The sequence below is a fragment of the Astatotilapia calliptera genome, chromosome 1 (genome assembly GCF_964374335.1).
Source record: "Astatotilapia calliptera chromosome 1, fAstCal68.1, whole genome shotgun sequence".
NCBI classification, from domain to species: Eukaryota; Metazoa; Chordata; class Actinopteri; order Cichliformes; family Cichlidae; genus Astatotilapia; species Astatotilapia calliptera.
In genome coordinates, this window is record NC_137422.1 from 9555245 (window position 1) to 9561931 (window position 6687).

At 37.6% G+C, this 6687-nt stretch overlaps 1 long non-coding RNA gene across 1 annotated transcript; it reads left to right on the plus strand.

Moving 5' to 3' along the window:
- Positions 1-4303: 4303 nt before the first annotated feature.
- LOC145428925 (uncharacterized) lies at positions 4304-5255 on the plus strand. The gene is made up of 2 exons (XR_013909278.1): positions 4304-4428; positions 5007-5255. It is a non-coding gene; the product is annotated as an uncharacterized LOC145428925 (long non-coding RNA).
- Positions 5256-6687: the final 1432 nt, after the last annotated feature.

Below are 6687 nucleotides of genomic sequence, written 5' to 3' on the forward strand. Positions count from 1 at the left end.
GGTCAGACTCTACAGGCCATCTGGTTTGGTGCTGTCACACAAAATCTCAAAAGCATCTGCTGCAGCTGCTGATGAGACATTCCTACTCATCTGAAGAAGTGAGCTTCCTGGATTTGAAAGTGAAGTAGATCCACTGTCAACATCCATTAGTGTGTTGGTAATTGAAACTGAGTGCTAATAGACCCTTGGGCAAATTGGAAATACACTTCAGCAGTTAAAAGTATAGAGAAGTAACTCAGATAAGATGCCTTGGAGACACTTGTGCACATGCTGGAACATCCAGATACATGCTTATTTCCATCTGAAAGACTTGTCAATTATTTAATTCTGTCCCATGTCAAAGTTCACATGTATGTGCTGTTGCTAACATCAGTATATTTAAATAATAAAAACAAACATAAGTCACACCTTTTTCAGTCTCCTTAAGAAGATCTACTTAAGCACCTTAACACGCATCAGAGTAATTTGAATGACAAATTTATTCTCCTGTGTCTTCCTAACTCTGGAAGCTTTTATAATATGTGGATGTCATTATGGTTAGGTTAAGCCAGGTTAAAATCTGGCTTCAGCTCTGCTCTCTTTTCATTTTGCATTATTTTATCTTAATGATGATGCATTTGAAAAACATGTAACAATACAAACTGTAACTGAAACATTGTATGTTAAATAGTAAATAATAATATCATAACATATGTATGGCACAGGATACTTACCCCTCAATAGCAGATTCCTGAAAAAACAGGGGATGTATAGAGCTCCTATAGAGCAGTTCACCACAATAGTACTGCTGGGTGTACTAATCTGATCTGTTGAAAACAGTGCACAGTCTCAGCTTGCTGGAAGGGACCAGACCTCTAGCCAGGGAAAGGGGTGACATAAGCAGTGCATGAGAAAGTATAAATATGGGAAAGATGGGTTAGGCTAAAAGATGCTAGGCTAAAAACAATCTAACAGGCTGAATTGCCTGTAGACTCTGGTGTCCATTGTCTGCTCCCTGGGAAGTAAATTAGGCTAAGAGACAGAGTTACTTCATTCAGCATCAGAAATCAACAGAAAAGTATCCATGTGCTTTAGGGATTATCTGGGTGATTTGTTGAAATGATGAAAGAACATGATGCAAGTTTGTTTTTGTTCATCGCAGCTAAAGTAGTGGAATTAAAGGTTGTTAACGTTTTCACAGCGTAGTTTATAAAATGACTGAGTTTATACACAGTTGCTTTCACAATTATTAAAGTGTGTGTAAAGACTATTTTAAAACATAGTCCTCCATGTCCCCCAAGAGAAAGGCACTAGGGTATATACCGGTACGAAATTATATTACACACGCATATAAAATTCCCCTCTCTCCCCTGCGGGTGGTCTATCCTTCAAGCTCGGGTCCTCTACCAGAGGCCTGGGATCTTGAGGGTCCTGCGCAGTATCTTAGCTGTTCCTAAGACTGCACTCTTCCTATCACGGAGGTCTTCTTCTTCTTCTTGTCTACTTCCACTAGGTCTGGTTGGTTAGTCACCACCATCTTGTCCATCTGCATCTAGAAGTCCTACAGGATCTTAGCTCGGCCATTCTCCACAACTCTAAGGGCATCTCCCATTTTGACCTTGGGATTTTCAGGCTGATGTTTCTGTATACTACTATGGCGTTCCACGTATGCCTTGCCTGCTAGCATCTTGTACCCTGCTGTTATGTGCTGGATTGTCTCAGGGGCATCTTTACACAGCCTGCACCTGGGGTCTTGCCTGATGTGATAGACCCCAGCTTGTGCTCAGACCATGTTCCTGTGCTGACACGATTAGTGCCTCTGTGCTGTCTTTCAGTCCAGCTTTGTCCAGCCACTGGCAACACTTCTGGATGTCATCTGCTGGTGGTACATATAGATTTACTCTATGTTTTGCTTCTTGTAATAGAAATTCCTGAAATATAACAATCCATAAATTATTTGATGTTGAAGCATTTTACACCAGCAGCTGTATAAGCCCATTGTGTTCGTTTTCCCCAACACACTTGCACTTATTTTTTCTATGGCAGCTGTTGAACCAGGACGTGATATCTGCGTCTAATAGGCTTAAGTGTAAATTGGATAATGTCAAGCTGTAAATGTATGACATTCCATACTTGTTATCTTGCCATCTTTATTTGTACGGAGGGGGAACCATTTGCTTCTGTTTGTTCTTTAACAAGTCCACCGATTGATCACCTTCATCTGTGCTTTGTCTGACTTTTTGTTTTATTATAAACCCAGTGTTAATTACCAGACAGAACTGACAAATTCAACAGTCCCCACACATATATAATAAAATGTTGCTTTTTCTCCACTCTTGCCCACTTCTAGGCTCTTTCAACACTCAAAAATGTTTCTAAAAACATCAAAATCAAAAAATCAAATTGTCCAATTGTACATACATTTAGTGTCAAGTGTGTATAATTATGTTTTTCTCTGCAAATGACATTTGTTACTTTCTTTTCACAGTGACATTTACAATTCCCATATTTTCTAGGACATGATTTAATTTATACCTCTTCAAAGAAATGTTGCTTTGAGCTGAATGAGACCTCAAAAAAACCTCAACAGTTCCAGCTGCACATACTGTGCAATGCTGCCCAAAACAAACATCCATAATAAATAAATACATAATAAAACTAAATTGTAAGGAGGAAAAAAAGAAAAAGAAAGACAACAGCACTATCAGTTTTATTATAAGTATGTTAGAACATTACAATAACATGTTTCCTACTGGTATCATGAATATTTATTGCACCATTTTGTAAACCATGTAGTCAATTTAATGAAGCGAAATTATTCTAAGTGTTGTTTCTTGGTGGGGTTTTTTCTAAGTGCACCACTGAAACATGACTTGAATTAATCTTAAGTACTGGAGAAAGTAGCATCCCAAGGGTACCGGCTTGAAAACTGTGCACTTATTGTAATGTATTAAAAGGAAAACACATTTATTTTTCTCTTTGTCTGAATTTAACGAAGCACCACCATCCTAAAACAGAGTTGTCTCATTCTACCCTGGCCTCACATCCCAGTGGAATTCTAAGGTAATTATGATGTTTAGTGTATCATCTCTTTTTAAATGGTTACTCACATTGTCATCAATTATAGAGTGACCATAAAAAACACAATTTTCCTTTCACGCAGAGAAAAGATTAATTTAAAAACTGGCTTGGTAAACAAAGTGACTGTGGCAGACATGAGCGAGATAAAATCATTGTTGTGCATTATATGCCAGTTATTTAAAATATGAAAAAAGTAATTACCCCAAAATAAATAAAGTGGTAGAAATCTGATGAGTTCATAATTTTTAAATGCTTTTACTTTGATAGATAGATAAAAGGATTTATTTCAAACATGTAAAAGAATAAAGTGTACTTCATAGTTGGCAAACAAAACAAAACAAAACAATGTGATACCCAATAACCACGAAAATCTCTAGGAACAGTGAAAATGCCTTGAGCAACTTCCCATTCCTTTATTTTTTGCTTCCAAGAAGTTGGACTTTCTGGTAATTTTAAAGTCATCTCGAGCAATATTTCTCCAGGCTTTATAAATGTCTAACATTTTTCTTCTTTAGACACTGGCTGCTTTTTCACTCATTTTCAGTCCAGTATTTGTACCGATCATTTTCAGTAGAATGTTTTTTGTTGTTTGTTACACCACTTAACATTGACCAATGACTCCATCTCACCTCTCTGCGTAGCAGCAGATACATCTAACCTTTCAGTTGATGAATCTACTGGTTGCTAAAACATCATTGGACTTGGTCTCAGTGAAAGACTGACTGTCAAGAACGCATTCTTCAGGAAAGGAAACAAAGCAAACAAGGTCATGGTACATGACAGCATATGTAAATTTTCAGCTTTCACAGTATATTACTGCATCCAGATAACCTCGCCGACTTCTACTCCAGAGTCCAATATAGCAGGGGTTAGAGATTACTTGACTATTGGCTGCTTTGAGCTAGGGTCCTTCCAAGCTAGCCTGGGTCTCATGCTTATCCTAATGACCTGTATCCAGCAATCTCAGCTACCTGCGCTGATGACACCTTGATCTCTGGAAATTATTCCATAAACATTTCTGCACAGCAAATTCAAAAGTGTTAAATGTTTTGGTGTTAATAGTCTTCTTGCAAAAGTAGAGTTAATTTTACTCTAAGTAGAGTCACATTCTTTTAATGTAACTCTGAGGTGTAAAATGATAGTAGTTAAAATCGAGTGTTAAAAATGAGTGTTTCTCTGTCAAATCTGGAGGGGTTACAATGGAAACATTAACTCTTGACCTCTTAACTCTGAACTCCTACAGGGGCTATGCCACCAACAGAGTAAATTCACAGACTCCGCCCCCAGCACCATAGGCTCCAATCGAAGCTGAAGTGAAGCCGTTTCAGAACATTTTGCTCTACATATTTGAGTTGTTTGCCATGCTTGGTAAGTCATTTTTTCAAAGATTGTTTCAATTATTATTATGAGCTTTTACTTCTGTGGCTCTTTGGAGTTGAGACAAAGCTGTGTGAAAGGCATCAGCCATGTTGCTCGGTGATAGCATATTCTGTTTTAGCTAAAGGTATTGTTTGCGGGCAAATACCACAGCCTTGAAAAAAAGCTTGCATGTGAATTTTCAGTCAAACGTTTGGTCAAATACACCTAAAACAATGTCTAGAATGTGAAATGTTGGTATAATGGTGCTACTTGAAGCCTGAAAACGATCGCCCATAAAAAAAGCGTGCGAACAGCAGTAGCTGACGTCCTGACTGGATTCTACGTTAGCATAGATCCCTCCAGAGTTTTGTGCACACGGTTTAGGTAAAAATGAAAAAGGTTGAGGTTTTACATTTAGTTCAGTATTACCTGTTGCCTGTGTCCTTGTCTTTTGGGAAAATACTTTACACAAGTAATGGCTCAAAGAGGATTCCTTTTTTTTTTTTTTTATACTGTGCTGCAATTGTTTACTGGATTATTTGTGCCATTAATTAGTGTCAACTAATTTTTATTCAATCTCCGCACAGGATATGCTTGTGAAGATGGAATATGGGGGAGAGCAGAAGTGCGTTGAAGTTCCACAAAGTGATGAATGAAGGACATGCATATTGTATTGAAGAAATAAGTGATGAGAACGCTGTTATTTGCATTTACCATGTCAGACCTTTTGATAAACAAAATTCTAATGAAAGTGAGAACATGTATACTGTTACATCTTTCAGAAAATGTTTTGAAATTGTGGTGCGCAGTTCAGAATAAATGTTTTTCAAAAACCATTGCATCTTTTTAGTAAATGTTTATTTCCAAAAGAAATTTCTAGAAGTTCAGAACAGTAAAATTCCCGCTTTTTTAGAATGAATTAGAAGATAACTCTTACGTAGTTAAACTAAAATACTCTTTGAGAGTTAATATATAAACTCTTAACACCAAGTGTTAAATTATCAACTCCAGACAGATTTGGTGTTTAACACTAAATCAGAGTTAACGTACCAACTCTCCAAAAAGAGTTAAATTAACACTCTCTGGTGTGGACCCATATAGACACTTTAATAGTGTTGAAATCAAATCCGACAGTGTTAATTTGGACATGCTGGATTTGCTGTGTGTGTTTTTAGAACTCATCCTTACAACAACACCCCAGCATTTTCTCCTTCCAACCCTGATATTTCACATAGCCCCTCAGCCCTTTAAATGTTTGGCAGCCATGAGCACCAGGATACATAACCATCATCAGCCGACCCCCTCAGGTACCACCTGGTGCTCTCAACCATGTTCCTTCCAACAACAGCAGTTTTTTAAGGTACATACAAATGTGAGTTAGACTGTAAAAATAGCAAATTCTTTTCAACAGGTGGAGACTAGCTAAAAAGAAGGGTGGCAAACTAAGGGTATCACAAATTAACAAGTAAAAATAAATACACACCTAAATAATTCCACAATGCTACATCACAGTTTCAAGCAACAGCCACAATTCCCAGTAAACTAAAGTGTAAGACACTGGAAACAGTCTGCTGTAGTGCAGAGTCTCAAAACACTTTTCACATAAGCTTGTATTTGCATAATGTAACCAACCCATCCTGAATAGTAGTTTTTTTTATTAGCTAATCTGGCTTAAAGTATTTGTACAAAGAAAAGGAAAACACGAAATAGTGAATCCCACTCGTAGAAGTGAAGAAGCAGACAGACATTTCTTATACACATATTAAATGCAGTAAACATCAAGCTTATTGTCATCCGCCCCAAACAAAGATGAGGATAGCAAAATATAAAATGTCTCAATGTGCCAATGATTCATATAAATTAGACAAGCTTGGACACAAATAGTAGTCACCTTTCTCACTCCGTATGTGTTAATAGACCTCTCTGCATTGAATCATATCTGTTATTAACCTCTCTCTCTTCCACAGCTTCCTTCTCTCACCCCAACCGGTCGCAGCAGATGGCCGCCCCTCCCTGAGCCTGGTTCTGCCGGAGGTTTCTTCCTGTTAAAAGGGAGTTTTTCCTTCCCACTGTCGCCAAAGTGCTTGCTCATAGGGGGTCATATAATTGTTGGGTTTTTCTCTGTATCTATGAAGCGCCTTGAAGCGACTGTTGTTGTGATTTGGTGCTATATAAATAAAATTGAATTGAATTGAATAGACAATGTACAAACAGGTAATATTTGGCTTATAAAGGAATATGAAGCTTATAACTAGAAGGGGATAAGGT